At 35.5% G+C, this 24,752-nt stretch overlaps 17 non-coding genes across 17 annotated transcripts; 16 read left to right on the top strand and 1 right to left on the bottom strand.

The window, feature by feature from the left end:
• Positions 1 to 1,703: 1,703 nt before the first annotated feature.
• Positions 1,704 to 1,775, top strand: Trnaa-ugc (transfer RNA alanine (anticodon UGC)). Its single transcript has one exon. It is a non-coding gene; the product is annotated as a tRNA-Ala (tRNA).
• A 994-nt stretch (positions 1,776 to 2,769) lies between these two features.
• On the top strand, positions 2,770 to 2,841 carry Trnaa-ugc (transfer RNA alanine (anticodon UGC)). The gene has a single exon. It is a non-coding gene; the product is annotated as a tRNA-Ala (tRNA).
• A 66-nt stretch (positions 2,842 to 2,907) lies between these two features.
• Positions 2,908 to 2,980, top strand: Trnav-cac (transfer RNA valine (anticodon CAC)). The gene has a single exon. It is a non-coding gene; the product is annotated as a tRNA-Val (tRNA).
• An 870-nt stretch (positions 2,981 to 3,850) lies between these two features.
• Positions 3,851 to 3,922, top strand: Trnaa-ugc (transfer RNA alanine (anticodon UGC)). Its single transcript has one exon. It is a non-coding gene; the product is annotated as a tRNA-Ala (tRNA).
• A 66-nt stretch (positions 3,923 to 3,988) lies between these two features.
• Trnav-cac (transfer RNA valine (anticodon CAC)) lies at positions 3,989 to 4,061 on the top strand. The gene has a single exon. It is a non-coding gene; the product is annotated as a tRNA-Val (tRNA).
• Positions 4,062 to 4,909: 848 nt separating this feature from the next.
• Positions 4,910 to 4,981, top strand: Trnaa-ugc (transfer RNA alanine (anticodon UGC)). The gene has a single exon. It is a non-coding gene; the product is annotated as a tRNA-Ala (tRNA).
• A 63-nt stretch (positions 4,982 to 5,044) lies between these two features.
• Positions 5,045 to 5,117, top strand: Trnav-cac (transfer RNA valine (anticodon CAC)). The gene has a single exon. It is a non-coding gene; the product is annotated as a tRNA-Val (tRNA).
• An 862-nt stretch (positions 5,118 to 5,979) lies between these two features.
• On the top strand, positions 5,980 to 6,051 carry Trnaa-ugc (transfer RNA alanine (anticodon UGC)). Its single transcript has one exon. It is a non-coding gene; the product is annotated as a tRNA-Ala (tRNA).
• A 66-nt stretch (positions 6,052 to 6,117) lies between these two features.
• Positions 6,118 to 6,190, top strand: Trnav-cac (transfer RNA valine (anticodon CAC)). The gene has a single exon. It is a non-coding gene; the product is annotated as a tRNA-Val (tRNA).
• Positions 6,191 to 7,055: 865 nt separating this feature from the next.
• On the top strand, positions 7,056 to 7,127 carry Trnaa-ugc (transfer RNA alanine (anticodon UGC)). Its single transcript has one exon. It is a non-coding gene; the product is annotated as a tRNA-Ala (tRNA).
• A 70-nt stretch (positions 7,128 to 7,197) lies between these two features.
• Positions 7,198 to 7,270, top strand: Trnav-cac (transfer RNA valine (anticodon CAC)). The gene has a single exon. It is a non-coding gene; the product is annotated as a tRNA-Val (tRNA).
• Positions 7,271 to 12,704: 5,434 nt separating this feature from the next.
• Positions 12,705 to 12,776, top strand: Trnaa-ugc (transfer RNA alanine (anticodon UGC)). The gene has a single exon. It is a non-coding gene; the product is annotated as a tRNA-Ala (tRNA).
• A 70-nt stretch (positions 12,777 to 12,846) lies between these two features.
• On the top strand, positions 12,847 to 12,919 carry Trnav-cac (transfer RNA valine (anticodon CAC)). The gene has a single exon. It is a non-coding gene; the product is annotated as a tRNA-Val (tRNA).
• A 365-nt stretch (positions 12,920 to 13,284) lies between these two features.
• Positions 13,285 to 13,356, top strand: Trnaa-ugc (transfer RNA alanine (anticodon UGC)). The gene has a single exon. It is a non-coding gene; the product is annotated as a tRNA-Ala (tRNA).
• A 71-nt stretch (positions 13,357 to 13,427) lies between these two features.
• Trnav-cac (transfer RNA valine (anticodon CAC)) lies at positions 13,428 to 13,500 on the top strand. Its single transcript has one exon. It is a non-coding gene; the product is annotated as a tRNA-Val (tRNA).
• Positions 13,501 to 18,341: 4,841 nt separating this feature from the next.
• Trnaa-ugc (transfer RNA alanine (anticodon UGC)) lies at positions 18,342 to 18,413 on the top strand. The gene has a single exon. It is a non-coding gene; the product is annotated as a tRNA-Ala (tRNA).
• Positions 18,414 to 24,290: 5,877 nt separating this feature from the next.
• On the bottom strand, positions 24,291 to 24,363 carry Trnav-cac (transfer RNA valine (anticodon CAC)). The gene has a single exon. It is a non-coding gene; the product is annotated as a tRNA-Val (tRNA).
• Positions 24,364 to 24,752: the final 389 nt, after the last annotated feature.

Here is a 24,752-nt window from a genome sequence, read left to right as displayed (position 1 = left end):
ATTTGGGAAATCATTCGATAAGCAAGTGGGGTACGGAGAGGATCGTGTCATTGTACACTAGTAGCGTGTTCTATTGATTTTTTTTTTTTTTTTTTTTTTTTTTTTTGTGTAATTATTATTACAAAAAATGATATACAAATAGATGATTGTTTCTGTGTTATTAACGCATATTTATTTTTCAGTTTGGTATTGTTTGTGTTACCAACGTACGAATGGGAGTTTATTCGTGTAGAGGGCTGTGAGTGGCATTGATTCCGGACATTACTACAATGCAGAAGTATTCATCACTGTGTATAGGAACATTGAGCCATTCACCATGTTCTGGCTATTCAGGGAATCAGTGCCTGTGTGAATGTTATTGAATTGTCAGAATATACAAAATAAAATACCCCGCTTGTTGGCACACCTATATTGTGTTCCTTTGTTTGTCTTTACTTAAGGTTAAGATAATAAATATTTTATGTTTGGCATAAAATGAAATGAAATAGAAAACATAATTGTATTTACTTACTTCTTTACCTAATCAAGCGACTGACTTCTCAGTAATTAAGAATATTGTAACACAATCGAGTAAAATGTCTGCTGTCAAGTGTTGAAACAAATCATTGTATGTTTTTAGAGTACCGATCTTTTTACAATATATGCACAAAGTTTAGTCCGAAACGGGAGGGCGCAAGAGATCTTTGGATTGCTTTATTGAGTAGTAGGCCACAAGACTTGGAAACAACCTGACATCAGAATCGTGACTTGTTTGTGGAACACTTGCATAACAATATGTTTGTAAATTATCCGGCTTATCTTTTAAACCACGCTCGCTTCACACGCGAGAGGTCCTGGGTTCGAGCCCCAGCGGAACAATTCTTCATATTGTACTGATTTCTTTACCTAATCAAACGATTGGCTAGTCAATCATATAAGAATATTGTAATCAAATCGAGTAAAATGTTTGGTGTGAATGTGTTAAAACAAATCATTGTATGTTTTTTAGAGTACCGATCTTTTCACAATATATGCACAAAGTTCAGTCCGAAACGGGAGGGCGCAAGAGAGCTTTGGTTTGCTTTATTGAGTAATAGGCCAGAAGACTAGGAAACAACCTGACATCAGAATCGTGACTTGTTTGTGGAACACTTGCATAACAATATGTTTGAAAATTATCCGGCTTATCTGTTAACTTCTTTATCAAGTTGATGTTTATAACTATTTGAAGTATGCTTTTTTTAATGCTAAACGTGTTGTGTATACTATATTTGATACGGTTTACTTTTCTCTACTATAAACCATGTTTTAAGTTGAAAACAGAGCTTTTATTACCGATTGTTGTCTGCCATAAGATAAATGAGTGGAAAACGGATTTAACTTTTGTATATACATGTATTTGAAGAGAAACCCTACATTTTAAAGTATTTTTCTTTTATAAAACAGTGTTCTCAACAATAAACGGCCGCCCCGATTTTGATATCCTGAGGAATCATTGGAGCTACAACGATCTGTTATTCGTTAAAAATACTCCAACGCGTCTTCCGTTGTGGTGACAATTAGTTGGAAATGGAGAAGAGCTGTTACTATGGTCTGTTGGTATCTTTTTTCTGAGTTTTACACGAGAAAAATTGAAAAAGCGGGGAATAAAGTGTCTCAAAACCATAAATGAAATAAACACGTACAAGTTAATTGTAAAAGATGTTATCATACGTGAAGTATAAGGGGATGTGGCTCAGTGGTAGAGCGTTCGCTTTGCATGTGAAAGGCCCCGGGTTCGATCCCCGGCATCTCCATATAATTTTATTTGATTAACACCGTTTGCTTTAATTATATGCAGAAGCATAAAAAACCAAGTCATCGGTTCCGTAGTGTAGTTGTTATCACGCTCGCTTCACACATGAGAGGTCCTTGGTTCGAGCCCCAGCGGAACCATTCTCCATATTTTACTGATTTCTTTACCTAATCAAACGATTGACTAGTCAGTCATATAAGAATATTGTAATCAAATCGAGTAAAATGTTTGGTGTGAATGTGTTAAAACAAATCATTGTATATTTTTTAGAGTACCGATCTTTTCACAATATATGCACCAAGTTCAGTCCGAAACGGGAGGGCGCAAGAGAGCTTTGGATTGCTTTACTGAGTAATAGGCTAGAAGACTAGAAAACAACCTGACATCAGAATCGTGACTTGTTTGTGGAACACTTGCATAACAATATGTTTGAAAATTATCCAGCTAATCTTTTCAACCGTACCGTTCACTTCTTCATCAAGTTGATGTTTATAACTATTTGAAGTATGCTTTTTTATGCTAAACGCATTGTATATACTATATTTGATACGGTTTACTTTTCTCTACTATAAACCATGTTTTAAGTTGAAACAGAGTTTTTATTACCGATTGTTGTCTGTCATAAGATAAATGAGTGGAAAACGGATTTAACTTTTGTATATACATGTATTTGAAGACAAACCCTACATTTTAAAGTATTTTTCTTTTATAAAACAGTGTTCTCAACAGTAAACGGCGGCCCCGATTTTGATATCCTGAGGAATCATTGGAGCTACAACATTCTGTTATTCGTTAAAAATACCCAAACGCGTCTTCCGTTGTGGTGACAATTAGTTGGAAATGGAGAAATGCTGTGACTATGGTCTGTTGGTATCTTTTTTCTGAGTTTTACACGAGAAAAATTGAAAAAGCGGGGAATAAAGTGTCTCAAAACCATTAATGAAATAAACACGTACAAGTTAATCGGAAAAGATGATATCATACGTGAAGTATAAGGGGATGTGGCTCAGTGGTAGAGCGTTCGCTTTGCATGTGAAAGGCCCCGGGTTCGATCCCCGGCATCTCCATATACTTTTATTTGATTAACACCGTTTGCTTTAATTATATGCAGAAGCATAAAAAACCAAGTCATCGGTTCCGTAGTGTAGTGGTTATCACGCTCGCTTCACACGCGAGAGGTCCTGGGTTCGAGCCCCAGCGGAACCATTCTTCATGTTTTCCTGATTTCTTTACTGATTTAATCAAACGATTGCCTAGTCAGTCATATAAGAATATTGTAATAAAATCGAGTAAAATGTTTGGTGTGAATGTGTTAAAACAAATCATTGTATGTTTTTTAAGAGTACCGATCTTTTCACAATATATGCACAAAGTTCAGTCCGAAACGGGAGGGCGCAAGAGAGCTTTGGATTGCTTTATTGAGTAATAGGCGGCCAGAAGACTAGGAAACAACCTGACATCAGAATCGTGACTTGTTTGTGGAGCACTTGCATAACAATATGTTTGAAAATTATCCGGCTTATCTGTTAAACCGTAACGTTCACTTATTCATCAAGTTGATGTTTATAACTATTTGAAAGTGTGCTTGTTTTTTTAATGCTAAACGTATTGTATATACTATATTTGATACGGTTTACTTTTCTCTACTATTAACCATGTTTTAAGTTGAAAACAGAGCTTTTATTACCGATTGTTGTCTGCCGTTTGATAAATGAGTGGAAAACGGATTTAACTTTTGTATATACATGCATTTGAAGACAAACCCTACATTTTAAAGTATTTTTCTTTTATAAAACAGTGTTCTCAACAGTAAACGGCGGCCCCGATTTTGATATCCTGAGGAATCATTGGAGCTACAACATTCTGTTACTCGTTAAAAATACCCAAACGCGTCTTCCGTTGTGGTGACAATTAGTTGGAAATGGAGAAATGCTGTGACTATGGTCTGTTGGTATCTTTTTTCTGAGTTTTACACGAGAAAAATTTAAAAAGCGGGAATAAAGTGTCTCTAAACAATAAATGAAATAAACACGTCCAAGTTAATATTAAAATATGTAGTCATACGTGAAGCATAAGGGGGATGTGGCTCAGTGGTAGAGCGTTCGCTTTGCATGTGAAAGGCCCCGGGTTCGATCCCCGGCATCTCCATATAATTTTATTTGATTAACATCGTTTGCTTTAATTATATATAAAAGCATAAAAAACCAAGTCATCGGTTCCGTCGTGTAGTGGTTATCACGCTCGCTTCACACGCGAGAGGTCCTGGGTTCGAGCCCCAGCGGAACCATTCTTCATGTTTTACTGATTTCTTTACTGATTTAATCAAACGATTGCCTAGTCAGTCATATAATAATATTGTAATAAAATCGAGTAAAATGTTTGGTGTGAATGTGTTAAAACAAATCATTGTATGTTTTTTAAGAGTACCGATCTTTTCACAATATATGCACCAAGTTCAGTCCGAAACGGGAGGGCGCAAGAGAGCTTTGGATTGCTTTATTGAGTGATAGGCCACAAGACTAGAAAACAACCTAACATCAGAATCGTGACTTGTTTGTGGAACACTTGCATAACAATATGTTTGTAAATTATCCGGCTTATCTGTTAACTTCTTCATCAAGTTGATGTTTATAACTATTTGAAGTATGTTTTTTTAATGCTAAACGTATTGTGTATACTATATTTGATACGGTTTACTTTTCTCTACTATAAACCATGTTTTAAGTTGAAACAGAGTTTTTATTACCGATTATTGTCTGCCATAAGATAAATGAGTGGAAAACGGATTTAACTTTTGTATATACATGTATTTGAAGACAAACCCTACATTTTAAAGTATTTTTCTTTTATAAAACAGTGTTCTCAACAGTAAACGGCCGCCCCGATTTTGATATCCTGAGGAATCATTGGAGCTACAACATTCTGTTACTCGTTAAAAATACCCAAACGCGTCTTCCGTTGTGGTGACAATTAGTTGGAAATGGAGAAATGCTGTGACTATGGTCTGTTGGTATCTTTTTTCTGAGTTTTACACGAGAAAAATTTAAAAAGCGGGAATAAAGTGTCTCTAAACAATAAATGAAATAAGCACGTCCAAGTTAATATTAAAATATGTAATCATACGTGAAGCATAAGGGGGATGTGGCTCAGTGGTAGAGCGTTCGCTTTGCATGTGAAAGGCCCCGGGTTCGATCCCCGGCATCTCCATATAATTTTATTTGATTAACACCGTTTGCTTTAATTATATGCAGAAGCATAAAATACCAAATCATTTTCGTAGTGTAGTGGTTATCACGCTCGCTTCACACGCGAGAGGTCCTGGGTTCGAGCCCCAGCGGAACCATTCTTCATATTTTACTGATTTCTTTACCTAATCAAACGATTGACTAGTCAGTCATATAAGAATATTGTAATCAAATCGAGTAAAATGTTTGCTGTGAATGTGTTAAAACAAATCATTGTATATTTTTTAGAGTACCGATCTTTTCACAATATATGCACAAAGTTCAGTCCGAAACGGGAGGGCGCAAGAGAGCTTTGGATTGCTTTATTGAGTAATAGGCGGCCAGAAGACTAGGAAACAACCTGACATCAGAATCGTGACTTGTTTGTGGAGCACTTGCATAACAATATGTTTGAAAATTATCCGGCTTATCTGTTAAACCGTAACGTTCACTTATTTTTCTAGTTGATGTTTATAACTATTTGAAGTATGCTTGTTTTTAATGCTAAACGTATTGTGTATACTATATTTGATACGGTTTACTTTTCTCTACTATAAACCATGTTTTAAGTTGAAAACAGAGCTTTTATTACCGATTGTTGTCTGCCGTTTGATAAATGAGTGGAAAACGGATTTAACTTTTGTATATACATGTATTTGAAGACAAACCCTACATTTTAAAGTATTTTTCTTTAATAAAACAGTGTTCTCAACAGTAAACGGCGGCCCCGATTTTGATATCCTGAGGAATCATTGGAGCTACAACATTCTGTTATTCGTTAAAAATACCCAAACGCGTCTTCCGTTGTGGTGACGATTAGTTGGAAATGGAGAAGAGCTGTGACTATGGTCTGTTGGTATCTTTTTTTCTGAGTTTTACACGAGAAAAATTGAAAAAGCGGGGAATAAAGTGTCTCAAAACCATAAATGAAATAAACACGTCCAAGTTAATGGGAAAAGATGTTATCATACGTGAGTATAAGGGGATGTGGCTCAGTGGTAGAGCGTTCGCTTTGCATGTGAAAGGCCCCGGGTTCGATCCCCGGCATCTCCATATACTTTTATTTGATTAACACCGTTTGCTTTAATTATATGCAGAAGCATAAAATACCAAATCATCGGTTCCGTAGTGTAGTGGTTATCACGCTCGCTTCACACGCGAGAGGTCCTTGGTTCGAGCCCCAGCGGAACCATTCTTCATATTATACTGATTTCTTTACCTAATCAAACGATTGACTAGTCAGTCATATAAGAATATTGTAATCAAATCGAGTAAAATGTTTGGTGTGAATGTGTTAAAACAAATCATTGTATGTTTTTTAGAGTACCGATCTTTTCACAATATATGCACAAAGTTCAGTCCGAAACGGGAGGACGCAAGAGAGCTTTGGTTTGCTTTATTGAGTAATAGGCGGCCAGAAGACTAGGAAACAACCTGACATCAGAATCGTGACTTGTTTGTGGAGCACTTGCATAACAATATGTTTGAAAATTATCCGGCTTATCTGTTAAACCGTAACGTTCACTTATTCATCAAGTTGATGTTTATAACTATTTGAAAGTGTGCTTGTTTTTTAATGCTAAACGTATTGTATATACTATATTTGATACGGTTTACTTTTCTCTACTATAAACCATGTTTTAAGTTGAAAACAGAGCTTTTATAACCGATTGTTGTCTGCCGTTTGATAAATGAGTGGAAAACGGATTTAACTTTTGTATATACATGCATTTGAAGACAAACCCTACATTTTAAAGTATTTTTCTTTTATAAAACAGTGTTCTCAACAGTAAACGGCGGCCCCGATTTTGATATCCTGAGGAATCATTGGAGCTACAATAATCTGTTATTCGTTAAAAATACTCCAATGCGTCTTCCGTTGTGGTGACAATTAGTTGGAAATGGAGAAATGCTGTGACTATGGTCTGTTGGTATCTTTTTATCTGAGTTTTACACGAGAAAAATTGAAAAAGCGGGGAATAAAGTGTCTCAAAACCATAAATGAAATAAACACGTACAAGTTAATCGGAAAAGATGTTATCATACGTGAAGTATAAGGGGATGTGGCTCAGTGGTAGAGCGTTCGCTTTGCATGTGAAAGGCCCCGGGTTCGATCCCCGGCATCTCCATATAATTTTATTTGATAAACATCGTTTGCTTAAATAATATATGTTTTTAAACATAAAACGACCAATCGGCGGTTCCGTAGTGTAGTTGTTATCACGCTCGCTTCACACGCGAGAGGTCCTGGGTTCGAGACCCAGCGGAACCATTATTTTTACTTCTTTCTTTGCATAATCAAGCGAGTCAGTGATAAAAGAAAATTATATAAAGATCGAGTAAAATGTTTGCGTTCAATTTGTTAATCATTGTTTGTTTTAGTATTCCGATCTTTTCACAATATAAATATATATATATATATATATATACAATCAAAACGGGAGGGTGCAAGAGAACTCTAGATTGACAGGTTTGTGGATAATTTGCAATAATAAATGTATGAAAACAAAATCAGGTTTATTTGTTGAAAAACGCTCGACACCTGTCACGTTCCGTAATATTAAATTCATAACTGGAGTAAACCGATATAAGTTTATTTGAAAAATTGTTTTCGTTAGTGAAATATATGGGGGATTAGGCTCAGTGGTAGAGCGTTAGCTTTGCATGCCCCGGGTTCGATCCCCAATCATCTAGTTTAATCCGAAACGGGAGGGCGCAAGAGAGCTCTGATTTGCTTTATTTAGTAGAAGACCATAATACAAGGATACAATATAACATCAGAATCGTGACCTGTTTGTGGAACACTTGCATACTTATATGTTTGAAAATAATCCGGCTTATCTGTTAAACCGTAACGTTCACTTATTCATCAAGTTGATGTTTATACTTATTTGAAGTAGTGTTTTTTATGCTTTAAAAAGTAAATACAAATACGTTAATAACGTATATGTGTATACTTTTATTTCATACTGTATACTTTTCTCTTCTATAAACCATGTTTAAAGTTGAAAAAAATGGCTTTTATAACCGATTGTTGTCTGCCGTAAGATAAATGAGTGGAAAAATGGATCTAACATTCGTATTCATTTGAAGGGAAACCCTACATTATTCAAGTATCTTTTCCCATGAAAAGTGTGCTTAACATTGAATATCAGCTCGGGTTTTGATATCCTGATGAATCATTGGAACTACAACATTATGTTATGCGTTAAAAATGCTCCAACGCTTCTTCCGTTGTGGTGCCAACTAGCTGAGTTCTTAATGGGGGAAAGCGCTGAATGTGGTCTATTGGAATGTTTTTCTGAGTTTTAATAAGAGCAAGATTTAAATACCGTCGAATGAAGTGTCGCATATGATTGGATATGTGTTTTGTTAAATGTTCTAGTTCTGGGCAAAACTCAGAATCGGATCATCTAGAACGTGCTTGACTATGGGCAGGTAATAGACCTGACTCAATAATTAAAATTTAAACACAAAGCCGCCATCTTGAATGCAAAAATGTAGGTTTTTGACTATTATGAGAACAAACTCATTTTAGGTCAATAGCTGCATTTGCAGGAACAATTGAATCAACCTGAAACGACCACGATTTCATTTGATAAAGTGCTGTGCATTTTGCTTTTTCTCACAATAACTCTCACAAAAAAATTGTTGGTAAACTCACTGAAAATATAGTGCCATTCTACATTTTATGTTCCATAACACAGTTATTGTTCTGTATGTCTTCGTAATCTCTGTGTTAAAGATGATAACAAAACAGAGACCGTGTGACTTTGTAACGACCGTTGTGTGGAAAAAGACGTGCCACGGTAGTCATATATCCTCATTCTCTGAAAGGCGAAAACTTTAACAAATAACGGTGTAATTATAATCCGCTTTTAGCAGATATAGGGTGCTCTCGAAGGAACTTGAACTACACAATATGTTTGTTCAAAGAAACAATGTAAAATGCATATATAGTTTGTACTTTACCAAGGATTTGGGAGGGTCAAACATAAGATGGTCCTTTAGCCTAACAGCAATCCTGGGTTATTACCAGTACCATCATATCAACCCCCCGTACCTGGTACATTTACATCTGCAGCTCTGCAAAGTTGACAGACACACGAAGATTCAGGCGTGATGCTCTCAATTAAATGTCCAAACCATACGCTCTTACTGGCAGAACCGACCAGGTGGGCTCACAGACAATTGCAATTCGTCATTCTACATCGAAAAAGTTGCTAATTATTTAATGGGGTATCTTTATTCGTTGCTATTAAATGATAAAGTTGCGGTATGTGCGACAACAAACTGGTAATTGGTGCTGGTCGTTATAATAATATACGTCTGTTCAGTCTGAAAAGGACGACGACTGTGTCATTTGGTTAAATGGGGGTAGGTGTGGGTATGTGGGGGTGTTTTGGGGGTTCACTGCACTTTTTCATTTATTTCATGTCACTACAACGTACAAAATTACATTCCGCAATTTTACTGAAAACTAGTGCTTTGTTTGAAGAAGAACTTTGTCATATAACATGAAATGTATAAAGGCGCTTTATATTTGGTGAGTTTACCAACATAACTACTTTCTTGGACAAATACAGTGGGAAACAGCTAAATGCCTTGCACTTTCACATGTAAAGTCGTAGTCATTTCACGTCGATTCAGGTTTCCATGCTAATTTAAATGTTGTCCTAAGATCATCTTGTACTCTTTTGTACTCGATGTAGGTACTAAAAGATTTGAAAAAGTGAGGGGCAAGTCCATAACTATATGTCTCTTCAAGTTTATTCTATTAAACGGAGAAATAGTCAAATTTTACCTATTAATATCCAAGAAGGCTTTTGTTTACAATAATAATAATAATAATAATAATAATAATAATAATAATAACAGCAGCAGCAACAACAACAACAACAACAACAACAACAACAATAATAATAATAATAATACAATACACATTAAAAAAGAGATCTGCATGTACCTAAATCATTATACTATTCATATAAATTAGCTCAAATAAAGTATACAATTGTTTTGCAATTAAAGTCAAAGTTGAATACAGCATAGTTTGAAACAATACATTAAATATTGCAAAAAAAAATGCAAATAAAGTACTTCGTAATGTTATTTTTTTCATAATATTCTATCCTGATTCCCGTATGGAGAGGCAACGAACAGAATTTACTTTAAAACCATCGACCTCCAAAAACTTTTTTTTGTGTTCAAACACCTTTCTTTTATTAGGCTATGCGCATTTGCAATAAAAAACAAGAAACACAGCGTAATATGTTATCCCAGTAATGTGTATGTTACTCGCTATGCACTAAAATAATAAAAATAACAGAGAAAAGAGCAGCTTTCATCACGAAGTTTATGTTTAATTTTAAATTTTTAATTGTTAATTGTTTAAAAAAATCATGGCAAATACTTATGAAACACAACGTTATGCAGAGAGGTACAAGTAAAGTGAGTTTTCGGCAGTATAATGGACAAGGGGTGATGATTAAGGATAATAGTATAATGGTTAATGAGGGTGTGGACTAGATTTCATGGAGAATACTGAAAAACTTAAACGTGTTAAAATGATGAAATAAAGATCTAGTCATGGTTGTGTTGAATAAATGCTGAAAAGAAGTAACTATACTGTATAGAATGTCAAGGAAGAAGAAGTTATGTCACAAATATTGAAAGGTAGTCTGTAAACAATGAGACATTTCTTGTGTTCCTCAACAATCTATGTAAGGAAACTTCCCTGGAATCTCTCAAAGATATAAGAGATAAACACAAACTCAAATCACTCTTTGTCTCCAGCGTCCCGACGATTCGACTTCATTCAATATCCGGAATTCAAACTTTATCACATGCTTACCCTTGTTTTCCGTGTAATATACCCATGACGAATATTTTTATCTTACACATGTGTAACATAACCTATCAGACATTTTGATTGGCCAGACTAATCACACGCAACCTAGATATCCCTCCGCATTGTTTGTAAACAAAATGGTTTAAATGCCAGCAAATACTTACCGTAATAATGAAGCTGTAAGACTTTCGGGAGAGAAAAGGCTAACGAATCATAGTGCCAGAAAGCATCTTGTACACAAACTTTTTGATAACAATGTTCCGCCAACCAGATAATGCAGATTACTAGTCACAGAAGTATCCAGTCAGTCAACAAATACAGCCACAATAGTGACAACACCACAAGAACATTTCAAACATCTCCATCTTGACCAACACAAGCAATATGCAATCAATGCCATTTGCTTGCCAATTTAATCAGCTGTCGGTTACCGAAAACACAAATACGAATTCCGCAGCACAGACATTTCATTACACATCCCATGGCGGCTAGAACATCATGTTCTCTGGAAACATTCCTGGTGGAAATTAACTTTTTCAACAGCAACATCCATGCAGTACAGAATAAGGCTTCGCCGTTATCATCAGCATGTTGTGAAACGCCATGTACACCAAGAAAACGCTGCAAAATCATCGTAGAAAGCGACAGCGAATAACTTTTAAATCCTTGCACACAGAAAACTTGACAGACCGATGTAGGTCACATAAACCGCGTAAATGCATGTACTCTGAGTGTGACGTCATCAAATTGTGTACTTATTGGGTTTTTTGGTTAAATTCGTTCGTTATTCATGTTGTTGGATATTTTACTACACACTTTTGTATTTGTGACTTGTTAAGCGCTTTATCAGCTTTTAAAACTTGATAACTGCTAGTTACTTTTGTCATTTTAATTTGGAACTATTTATATGGCGCATCGTTGACATTCTACTCTGAGTACTTTGGCTGTCAAATAATCGGTTCAGAAAGTGGAACTTAATTGGTAATAAAAACACCGTTTTAAGCATGTGATAAAAAAGATCTGACACTAGTTGTCATTTAATTCAAGAATTTTATTAAACTCGTCCATGAAAGTTGTTAGTAAGCTCGCCAGAGGCTCGCTTACTAACAAATTTCATGAACTCGTTTAATAAAATCTTGTATTAAATGACAACTCGTGTCAGATCCTATATATCTCGGAGACATCGCCTGCAAGCCTCAGCTATAATCCAATTCATTTCTTCTATCAGCAATAACCTTCTGAGATGCATCCCTTCCCCGTCTCTGACCAGTGCTCCAACAAAATCTGAAAAAACACACCCAAAAAACCGCCCCATTATTCAAGTTTTAGATCCATACAATTACCTAATTTAAATCACTCCACCAGAAGCATATACATATTCAGGAACATGGCTCTTCAGAGAAACCCGAGGACAAGCACAAAGCAGAGAACACCTGTCTTCCAATCTACCTAGATAACTAGTTGTTTGCCAATTCGGAGTTCATAAAGTGTAACATTATCATAAACACGAGTAGCTCGCCAATACAAAGAAGAAAGCGAAATCGCGTCCTCGATAGTAATCGCGATTGACTCACGAACTTACCTTAATTCTGCATATAATTATCGTCAAAAAATCCCACGAACATTCACTTTGTTAAAATGGCCGCGTTACGTATCAAGATAAAGACGATAAGTGTAAACTCGTAAAATAAGTACCGTTAGTGTTTGTTATTTTTGTGCTGTGACATTTGATAATTGTTAACGTATTAGCAATTTGTTATTTTGCTGAGTTGTAAAACGTTTTCTTCTTATTTTGCCAAATAAAGTGAATTCTGCAACCTCTGAGCGGAAGAGATGTTAACGTGGCGAAGTATAAGGGGATGTGGCTCAGTGGTAGAGCGTTCGCTTTGCATGTGAAAGGCCCCGGCTTCGATCCCCGGCATCTCCATATAATTTTATTTGATTAACACCGTTTGCTTGAATAAAATATTTACTTAAACATAAAACGACCTATCGGCGGTTCCGTAGTGTAGTGGTTATCACGCTCGCTTCACACGCGAGAGGTCCTGGGTTCGAGCCCCAGCGGAACCATTTTTCTTCATTTTACTTATTTCTTTGCCTAATCAAGCGAGTCAGTGATAAAAGAAAATTATATTAAGATCGAGTTAAATGTTTGCGATCAATTTGTTAATTATTGTTTATTTAAGTGTGCCGATCTTTTCACAATATAAATATGCACGTATTTACACAAAGCCCAATCCAAAACGGGAGGGTGCAAGAGAACTCTGGATTGACAGGTTTGTGGATAACTTGCAATATTAAATGTATGAAAACAAAACCAGGTTTATCTATTGAATAACGCTCGACATTTGTCACGTTCCGTAATATTAAAATAATACCTGAAGTAAACCGATATAAGTTTGTTTCAAAATTTGTTGTTGTTAGTGAAATATATTGGGGATGTGGCTCAGTGGTAGAGCGTTCGCTTTGCATGTGAAAGGCCCCGGCTTCGATCCCCGGCATCTCCATATAATTTTATTTGATTAACACCGTTTGCTTGAATAAGATATTTACTTAAACACAAAACGACCAAATCATCGGTTCCGTAGTGTAGTGGTTATCACGCTCGCTTCACACGCGAGAGGTCCTGGGTTCGAGCCCCAGCGGAACCATTTTTTCTTCATTTTACTTATTTCTTTACCTTATCAAGCGATTGACTAGTCAGTGATTAAAAATATTGTAATACAATCGAGTAAAATGTTTGCTGTGATGTGTTAAAAGATATCACTTATATATTTTTAGAGTACCCATTTTTTCACAATATATGCACAAAGTTCAGTCCGAAACGGGAGGGCGCAAGATAGCTTTGGACTGCTTTATTGAGAAGAATGCCATAAGACAAGGAAACAACCTGACATCAGCATCGTGACTTGTTTGTGGAACACTTGCATAACGAAATGTTTGAAAATAATGCGGTTTATCTGTTAAACCATACCGTTCACTTATTCATCAAGTTGATGTTTATCACTATTTGAAGTATTCTTTTTTTAATGCTTAACGTAATTGGGTATACTTTTGTTTCATATCTTTTACTTTTCTCTACTATAAACCATGTTTTTAGTTGCAAACAGAGCTTTTATAACCGATTGTTGTCTGCCGTAAGATAAATGAGTGGAACATGGATTTAACATTCGTATACATTTGAAGAGAAACCCTACATTTTAAAGTATCTTTTCCATAAAAAAATCCCGAGGAATCATTGGAGCTACAACATTCTGTTATGCGTTAAAAATGCTCCAGCGCGTCTTCCGTTGTGGTGCCAGCTAGTTCTTAAAGGAGGAAAGCGCTGAATTTTGTCTGTTGGAATGTTTTTTTGTGTTTTAATATGAGTAAAATTTAAATACCGTGAAATGAAGTGTCGCATATGATTGAATATGTGTTGTGTTAAATGTTCTAGTTCTTGGCAAAACTCATAATCGGATCATCTAGAACGTGCATGACTAAGGACAGGTAATATACCTGACTTTAGCATTAAAATTGTAAACACAAAGCCGCCATCTTGAATGCAAAAAGGTGAGCTTTTGACTATTATGAGAACAAACTCATTTTAGGACAAAAGCTGCATTTGCAGGAACAATTGAATCAACCGGAAACGATCACGATTTAACATGGTAGAGTGCTGTGCATTTTGCTTTTTCTCACAATAACTCTCACAAAAAAGTAATTTTGTTGGTAAACTCACCAAAAATATAGTGCCATTTTACATTTCATGTTCCATAACACAGTTATCGTTTTGTATGTCTTCGTAATCTCTGTATTACAGATGATAACAAAACAGAGACCGTGTAGCTTTGTAACGACCGTTGTGTTGAAAAAGACGTGCCACAGTGGTTATATATGGCTCAAGACCACAGTTATCTGCCCCCCGTTGACCAAGATCCGGATGTGAATACAGAAAAAAAGAGTGCTTGTGTTCAAGTATCAATATTTTATTAAAATTGAATGAAAAAGAAGCAAAAAATGTTCTTTTTGCAGAGAACTTGACTGAATTTGACACTCTATTGCAGAAATTGATAGTTTTCAATGCAAATATTGGAAAAATCATAGCTTGTGGAAGTCTGAAAATTAGTTGTTTGTAGCCGATTGACTCCCTGGCGGAAGGGTTATGTATTTGAACTCAATTTTGACAGTCGGGTCAATGGTCAACATGGTGTTTTCTTGTGATTATATTTTGTGTCTTGAATTGTTCTAGAGATGCCATGTCCTTGTTTTTCAATTGGGGTGTGTATAAAGTCAAAAGCCAGGTTAGTGTCTATATGAAACATATAGTAAAAATAACTGTGGTCTCACGCCATATCCTCGTTCTCTGAAAGGCGAAAACGAGACCGTGTGACTTTGTAACGACCATTGTGTTGAAAAAGACGTGCCACGATAGTTATATATCCTCATTCTCTGAAAGGCGAAAACTTTAACAAATAACGGTGTAATTATAATCCGCTTTTAGCAGACATAGGGTGTTCTCGAAGGAACTTGAACTACACAATATGTTTGTTCAAAGAAACAATGTAAAATGCATATATAGTTTGTACTTTACCAAGGATTTGGGATGCTCAAACAAAAGATGTTCTTTTAGCCTGACAGCATTCCTGGGTTATTACCAGTACCATCATATCCACCCTCAGTACTTGGTACATTTACATCTGCAGCTCTGCAAAGTTGACAGACACACTAAGATTCAGGCGTGATGCTCTCAATTAAATGTCCAAACCATACGCTCTTACTGGCAGAACCGACCAGGTGGTCTCACAGACAAATGCAATTCATCAATTCAACATAGAAAAATTGGCTAATCATTTAATGGGGTATCTTTATTCGTTGCTATTAAATGATAAAGTTGCGTTATGTGCGACAACAAACTGGTAATTAGTGCTGGTCGTTATAATAATATACGTCTGTTCAGTCTGAAAAGGACGACGACAGTGTCATTTGGTTAAATGGGGGTTGGTGTGGGGATGTGGGGGTGTTTTGAGGGTTCACTGCACTTTTTATTTATTTCATGTCACTTCAACGCGCAAAATTACATTCCGCAATTTTACTGAAAACTAGTGCTTTGTTTTAACAAGAACCTTTTCATGTAGCATGAAATGTATAAAGGCGCTTTACATTTGGTGAGTTTACCAACATAACGACTTTCTTGAACAAATACAGTGGGAAACAGCTAAATGCCTTGCACTTTCACATGTAAAGTCGTAGTCATTTCACGTCGATTCAGGTTTCCATGCTAATTTAAATGTTGTCCTAAGATCAGCTTGTACTCGTTTGAACTCGATATAGGTACCAAAAGAGTTGAAAAAGTGAGGGGCAAATTCATAACTATATGTCTCTTCAAGTGTTTTCTATTAAACGGAGAAATAGTCAAATCTTACATCAAAAAAGGCTTTTGGGTACAATAATAATAATAATAATAATAATAATAATAATAATAATAATAATAATAATGATAATAACAACAACAACAACAACAGCAAAAATAATAATAATTATAATTATAATAATACAAATAATAATAATAATACAATACACACTGAAAAAGAGATCTACATGTACCTAAATCATTATATTATTCATATATATTAGTTCAAATAAACTATACAATTGCATGGCAATTAAAGTATAAGTTGAATACAGCATATTTTGAAACAATAAATTATATATAGCACAAATCCATAATATGCAAACAAAGTACTTCGTAATGTTAAAACGTTTATACTATTCTATGCTATTTCCCGTATGGAGAGGCAACGAACATAATTCACTATAAAATGGGGAAGGCAACGAGTAGTAAAATTGGTACTCGAGTACTCGGACAATCTTTAGATCGAGTACTCGGGTACTCGATTACTCGGAAAAATTGAATTTGTTTTCGGGAAAGACAAGATCGTGTATACATGTATCGTTCATGGCGTATACTGTGCGTTGGTCGTATTATTGGTCATTTTCATCTTGAATTAGACTTTCATTATGTACTTTAACAGATAATTAAATAAAAGGAAAACAAATGTTGTTTCAAGCTTTTAATTTTGCCTTTTTCATTTCATTTTAATGATTTTATATATAAGTATGCACTGCTAATTACATACAATATAGCTGGAAAGTTGAACCCGGATTTTACATAGTATAAAACAATTCTTCTCTATAAACATTTGTTTTGTGTTCAAATATCTTTCCTTTTATAAGGCTATGTGCATTTGCAATAAAAACAAGAAACACAGCATTATATTTTAGCCCAGTAATATGTATGTTACTCGCGATGCACTAAAATGATAAAAAATAACAGAGACAAGAGAAGCTTTCGTCACGAAGTTTATGTTTCATTTGAATGGTTAATTGTTTTGGAAAATCATGGTAACTGTATTAGAACTCAGCGTTATACAGAGGGGTACACGTAAAGTGAGTCTTCTACAGTGTAATAGATAAGGGGTGATGATTGAGGATAATCGTATAAAGGTTAATGAGGGTGCGGACTAGATATCATTGAGAATTTGATATAGAGTACTATGAAACTTAAACCTGTTGAAATAATGAAGTAAAGATCTAGTCGTGGTTTTGTTGAATTAATGCTGAACAGAAGAATCAATATTCTATAGAACGTCAAGGAAGAAGAAGTTATGTCACAAATATTGAACGGCAGTCTGTAAACAATGAGACATTGCTGGTGTTCCTCAACAATCTATATAAGGAAACTTCCCTGGAATCACTCAAAGATATAAGAGATAAACACAAACTCAAATCACTCTTTGTCTCCAGCGTCCCGGCGATTCGACTTCATTCAATATCCGATATTCAAATAATCTCGGAGACATCGACTGCAAGTCTCAGCTATAATCCAATCCATTCCTTCCATCAGCATAACCTTCTGAATTGCACCATTTCCCCGTCTCTGACCAGTGCTACAACACAATCTGAAAAAACACACACCAAGAAAACCGCCCCATTTTTCAAGTTTTAGATTCATAAAATTACCTTATTTAAATCACTCTACCAGAAGCATGCAAATATTCAGGAACATGGCTCTTCAGAGAAACACGAGGACAAGCACGAAGCAGAGAACACTGATCTTCCAATCTACCTAGACAACTAGTTGTTTGCCAATGCGGAGTTCATAAAGTGTAACATTATCATAAACACGAAAGCGAAATCGTATCCTCGATATTAATCGCGATTGACTCACGAACTTACCTTAATTTTGCATATAATTATCGTCAAAAAATCCCACGAACATTCACTTTGTTAAAATGGCCGCGTTACGTATCTAGATAAAGACGATAAGTGTAAACTCGTAAAATAAGTACCGTTAGTGTTTGTTATTTTTGTGCTGTGACATTTGATAATTGTTAACGTATTAGCAATTTGTTATTTTGCTGAGTTGTAAAATCTTTTCTTCTTATTTTGCCAAATAAAGTGAATTCTGCAACCTCTGATATGAAAAGATGTTATCGTTCCTGAAGTGTAAGGGGATGTGGCTCAGTGGTAGAGCGTTCGCTTTGCATGTGAAAGGCCCCGGGTTCGATCCCCGGCATCTCCATGTAATTTTATTTGATTAACACCGTTTGCTTGAATAAAATATTTACTAAAACATAAAACGACCAATAATGGCATTCAATTTTTTCACAATATATGCACAAAGTTCAATCCGGAACGGGTGGGGGCAAGAGAGCTTTGGACTGCTTTATTGAAAAGAATGCCATAAGACAAGGAAACAACCTGACATCAGAATCGTGACTTGTTTGTGGAACTCTTGCATAACGAAATGTTTGAAAATAATGCGGTTTATCTGTTAAACCATACCGTTCACTTATTCATCAAGTTGATGTTTATCACTATTTGAAGTATTCTTTTTTTTAATGCTTAACGTAATTGTGTATACTTTTGTTTCATATCTTTTACTTTTCTCTACTATAAACCATGTTTTTAGTTGCAAACAGAGCTTTTATAACCGATTGTTGTCTGCCGTAAGATAAATGAGTGGAACATGGATTTAACATTCGTATACATTTGAAGAGAAACCCTACATTTTAAAGTATCTTTATCCATAAAAAAATATCCTGAGGAATCATTGGAGCTACAACATTCTGTTATCCGTTAAAAATGCTCCAGCGCGTCTTCCGTTGTGGTGCCAACTAGTTCTTAAAGGAGGAAAGCGCTGAATTTTGTCTGTTGGAATGTTTTTCTGTGTTTTAATATGAGCAAAATTTAAATACCGTGAAATGAAGTGTCGCATATGATTGAATATGTGTTGTGTTAGATGTTCTACTTCTGGGAAAAACTCAGAATCGGATCATCTAGAACGTGCATGACTAAGGACAGGTAATATACCTGACTTTAGCATTAAAATTTTAACACAAAGCCGCCATCTTGGATGCAAAAGGTAAGCTTTTGACTATTATGAGAACAAACTCATTTTAGGACAAAAGTTGCATTTGCAGGAACAATTGAATCAACCTGAAACGATCACGATTTAACATGGTAAAGTGTTGTGCATTTTGCTTTTTCTCACAATAACTCTCACAAAAAAGTAATTTTGTTGGTAAACTCACCAAAAATATAGTGCCATTTTACATTTCATGTTCCATAACACAGTTATTGTTCTGTATGTCTTCGTAATCTCTGTATTACAGATGATAACAAAACAGAGACCGTGTGGCTTTGTAACGACCGTTGTGTTAAAAAAGACGTGCCACGGTAGTCATATATCCTCGTTCTCTGAAAGTCGAAAACTTTAACAAATAACGGTGTAATTATAATCCGCTTTTAGCAGACATAGGGTGCTCTCGAAGGAACTTGAACTACACAATATGTTTATTCAAAGAAACAATGTAAAATGCATATATAGTTTGTACTTTACCAAGGATTTGGGATGCTCAAACATAAGATGTTCTTTTAGCCTGACAGCATTCCCGGGTTATTACCAGTACCATCATATCCACCCTCAGTACTTGGTACATTTACATCTGTAGCTCTGCAAAGTTGACAGACACACTAAGATTCAGGCGTGATGCTCTCAATTAAATGTCCAAACCATACGCTCTTACTGGCAGAACCAACCAGGTGGTCTCACAGACAAATGCAATTCATCAATTCAACATAAAAAAATTGGCTAATCATTTAATGGGGTATCTTTATTCGTTGCTATTAAATGATAAAGTTGCGGTATGTGCGACAACAAACTGGTAATTGGTGCTGGTCGTTATAATAATATACGTCTGTTCAGTCTGAAAAGGACGACGACAGTGTCATTTGGTTAAATGGGGGTTGGTGTGGGGATGTGGGGGTGTTTTGGGGGTTCACTGCACTTTTTCATTTATTTCATGTCACTTCAACGTGCAAAATTACATTCCGCAATTTTACTGAAAACTAGTGCTTTGTTTGAAGAAGAACTTTGTCATATAACATGAAATGTATAAAGGCGCTTTATATTTGGTGAGTTTACCAACATAACTACTTTTTTGAACAAATACAGTGGGAAACAGCTAAATGCCTTGCACTTTCACATGTAAAGTCGTAGTCATTTCGCGTCGATTCAGGTTTCCATGCTAATTTAAATGTTGTCCTAAGATCAGCTTGTACTCGTTTGAACTCGATGTAGGTACCAAAAGAGTTGAAAAAGTGAGGGGCAAATTCATAACTATATGGCTCTTCAAGTGTTTTCTATTAAACGGAGAAATAGTCAAATCTTACATCCAAGAAGGCTTTTGTGTACAATAATAATAATGATAATAATAATAATAATAATAATAATAATAACAACAACAACAACAACAACAACAACAACAACAACAACAACAACAACAACAACAACAATAATAATACAAATAATATTAATAATACAATACACACTGAAAAAGAGATCTACATGTACCTAAATCATTATATTATTCATGTATATTAGTTCAAATAAACTATACAATTGTATGGCAATTAAAGTATAAGTTGAATACAGCATATTTTGAAACAATAAATTATATATAGCAGAAATCTATAATATGCAAACAAGGTACTTCGCAATGTTAAAACTTTTATACTATTCTATGCTATTTCCCGTATGGAGAGGCAACGAACATAATTCACTATAAAATGGGGATGGCAACGAGTAGTAAAATTGGTACTCGAGTACTCGGACAATCTTTAGATCGAGTACTCGGGTACTCGATTACTCGGAAAAATTGAATTTGTTTTCGGGAAAGACAAGATCGTGTATACATGTATCGTTCATGGCGTATACTGTGCGTTGGTCGTATTATTGGTCATTTTCATCTTGAATTAGACTTTCATTATGTACTTTAACAGATAATTAAATAAAAGGAAAACAAATGTTGTTTCAAGCTTTTAATTTTGTCTTTTTCATTTCATTTTAATGATTTTATATATAAGTATGCACTGCTAATTACATACAATATAGCTGGAAAGTTAAACCCGGATTTTACATAGTATAAAACAATTCTTCTCTATAAACATTTGTTTTGTGTTCAAATATCTTTCCTTTTATAAGGCTATGCGCATTTGCAATAAAAACAAGAAACACAGCATTATATTTTAGCCCAGTAATATGTATGTTACTCGCGATGCACTAAAATGATAAAAAATGACAGAGACAAGAGAAGCTTTCGTCACGAAGTTTATGTTTCATTTAAATGGTTAATTGTTTTGGAAAATCATGGTAACTGTATTAGAACTCAGCGTTATACAGAGGGGTACACGTAAAGTGAGTCTTCTACAGTGTAATAGATAAGGGGTGATGATTGAGGATAATCGTATAAAGGTTAATGAGGGTGCGGACTAGATATCATTGAGAATTTGATATAGAGTACTATGAAACTTAAACTTGTTAAAAAATGAAGTAAAGATCTAGTCGTGGTTTTGTTGAATTAATGCTGAACAGAAGAATCAATATTCTATAGAACGTCAAGGAAGAAGAAGTTATGTCACAAATATTGAACGGCAGTCTGTAAACAATGAGACATTGCTGGTGTTCCTCAACAATCTATATAAGGAAACTTCCCTGGAATCACTCAAAGATATAAGAGATAAACACAAACTCAAATCACTCTTTGTCTCCAGCGTCCCGGCGATTCGACTTCATTCAATATCCGATATTCAAATAATCTCGGAGACATCGACTGCAAGTCTCAGCTATAATCCAATCCATTCCTTCCATCAGCATAACCTTCTGAAATGCACCATTTCCCCGTCTCTGACCAGTGCTCCAACACAATCTGAAAAAACACACACCAAGAAAACCGCCCCATTTTCCAAGTTTTAGATTCATAAAATTACCTTATTTAAATCACTCCACCAGAAGCATGCAAATATTCAGGAACATGGCTCTTCAGAGAAACACGAGGACAAGCACGAAGCAGAGAACACCGATCTTCCAATCTACCTAGACAACTAGTTGTTTTCCAATTCGGAGTTCATAAAGTGTAACGTTATCATAAACACGAGTAGCTCGCCAATACAAAGAAGAAAGCGAAATCGTGTCTTCGATATTAATCGCGATTGACTCACGAACTTACCTCAATTCTGCATATAATTATCGTCAAAAAATCCCACGAACATTCACTTTGTTAAAATGGCCGCGTTACGTATCTAGATAAAGACGATAAGTGTAAACTCGTAAAATAAGTACCGTTAGTGTTTGTTATTTTTGCGCTGTGACATTTGATAATTGTTTACGTATTAGCAATTTGTTATTTTGCTGAGTTGTAAAACCTTTTCTTCTTATTTTGCCAAATAAAGTGAATTCTGCACCCTCTGACCTCGTTTCGCTGGAGAAGCCTCCCTTGACCTAATACACAAAAGTATGTAACATATTTATCTGCGCAACAACAAGCCATTCCATACTTGAAAATTTGACAGAAAGTGGTAAGTTTAAATCAAATTAAATCCTAAACATAAACAGGAATGATAAAATAGTCAGGAATATAACAAATGGAATATTACGATAGGACGCTTTTCTGTTGACCTGCATCACGTCTCTTTCGGTAAGTAAACATACGGTCTCGACGGATACATGCCCAATATTCCAAGACTATTTAAGGTTTGGTTTGTGCTTTTCTTTTTGTTTTCCAAAACAGAGTCGATGTTTCAAGGCACGTTCTTCTTGAACAGTGATGTGCGCTTGGATAAAAGCTTTAATGAACTAAACAAAATGGTCCTACAGTCTCTGACGTATATCGTAGCATAGCGTACAAGCGAAAAAGAAGGCATACACCAGGAGTGAATTATATACGGGATATTATGATCAGACGCTTTCAGCGATTAAGAAAACTATAATAAGCTCGAGTAAAATGTTTGCAGTTAATATGTCAAGCCAGTCACTGTATGTATATTTAAGGATGTCGATAATTTTACAACAATTTCACAAAGTCCAAATCCGAAGCAGGGCGGAGCAGAAAGCTCGGAATCGCATAGTCAAGTAGTTTATTTAATAAAGATGTTCAATAAACGGACATCAAATTCATGACTTATTTGTGGATCACTTGCATCATTATATGTATGAACAAATTCAGGATTCACTGTCAAGAGAAACTCTCGACTTCTCTCACGAATCTCAATATACAAACCAATTATTGCAATTAACTCGTTGAAGTATTTTCATGATGCTTGTTTTGTAAACAAAGTAAAAGGGAATGTTGCTCAGTCGAAGAGCGTTCGCTTTGTAATGTGAAAGGCCCCGGGTTCGATCCCTTCGTCGTCCATTTTGTCGGTGTACAAAATCGTAATAGTCGTAAAATCCACAAACGGGTAAAATACAACTGCAATATCAAACCGTACAAGCTGGTTCAATCATTCAATAGGTTCAAGTATCCCAAATGGGTTTATACGAAGCACATTTTTTTAAAAACAGTCGGAAAACGAAAAACAAAATGGCTACCTTTAAAAATAATTTCCGGCATATTTCTCATATTAGGCGAGTTTCGACAGCCAATGAAAATGGCCCATTTCTCAAATCCTATATTAGGCGAGTTAATTAGCCAAGCAAAATGGATATTGGCCGAGTTTGGTCGATATTGAGCGAGTTCTGGCATATATTGTCTTAAATTGTCTGGTATTGGTACCGCAATTGTTTCTGTATCTCGCCAAATACGTAATAGTTGATTAATAATAGAACGCTCTGTCGTCCTTTCTTATCAGTGGTAGAGCGTTTGCTTTGCTTGTGAACGGCCCCGGATTCAGTCCCCATTTTAATTGCATGTTTGCTTTATTTTGCCATTAACGTAGACATTAAATCTCCATATTGCCACAAATATGCCGTGATTCTGATGTCACGTAATATTCTACTACTCAATCTGTAAATGTGTTGTGAAAAGACCGCAAACATTTACTCGATCTCTTGTAACATTCGTAACCACTTAGACAGTCGATCGCTAGATAAGGACAAAAACTTTAGTAAAAATAAGCTTGGTTCCGCTGGGGCTCGAACCCAGGACCTCTCGCGTGTGAAGCGAGCGTGATAACCACTACACTACGGAACCGACATGGTCCAAATATGTTTAAGCTACTCATACTTATAAGGCAAGCGGTGCTAATCATATAAAATTATATGGACATGCCGGGGATCGAACCCGGGGCCTTTCACATGCAAAGCGTACGCTTTATCACTGAGCCACATCCCGCAAATACTTTACTAGCGATACCAAATTTTCAAATAAACTTAAACGTGTTAATTTCACATATGGTTTTAATATTGCGGTACGTGACATATGCAGAGCGCTTTTTAACAGATAAACCTGATCTTCTTGATACATATAATTATGCGAGTGACCCACAAACCAGTCACGGGTCCGATATCAGTTTTGTATAACAGTCTTATGGCTTACTACTCAATCAGCACTTCAGAGCACTTCCTTTCGGAAAGGAATTT

The sequence above is a fragment of the Mya arenaria genome, chromosome 3 (genome assembly GCF_026914265.1).
Source record: "Mya arenaria isolate MELC-2E11 chromosome 3, ASM2691426v1".
NCBI lineage: Eukaryota > Metazoa > Mollusca > Bivalvia > Myida > Myidae > Mya > Mya arenaria.
Note: the sequence above shows the minus strand (reverse complement) of the source record. Positions and strands in the feature narration are given on the sequence as shown.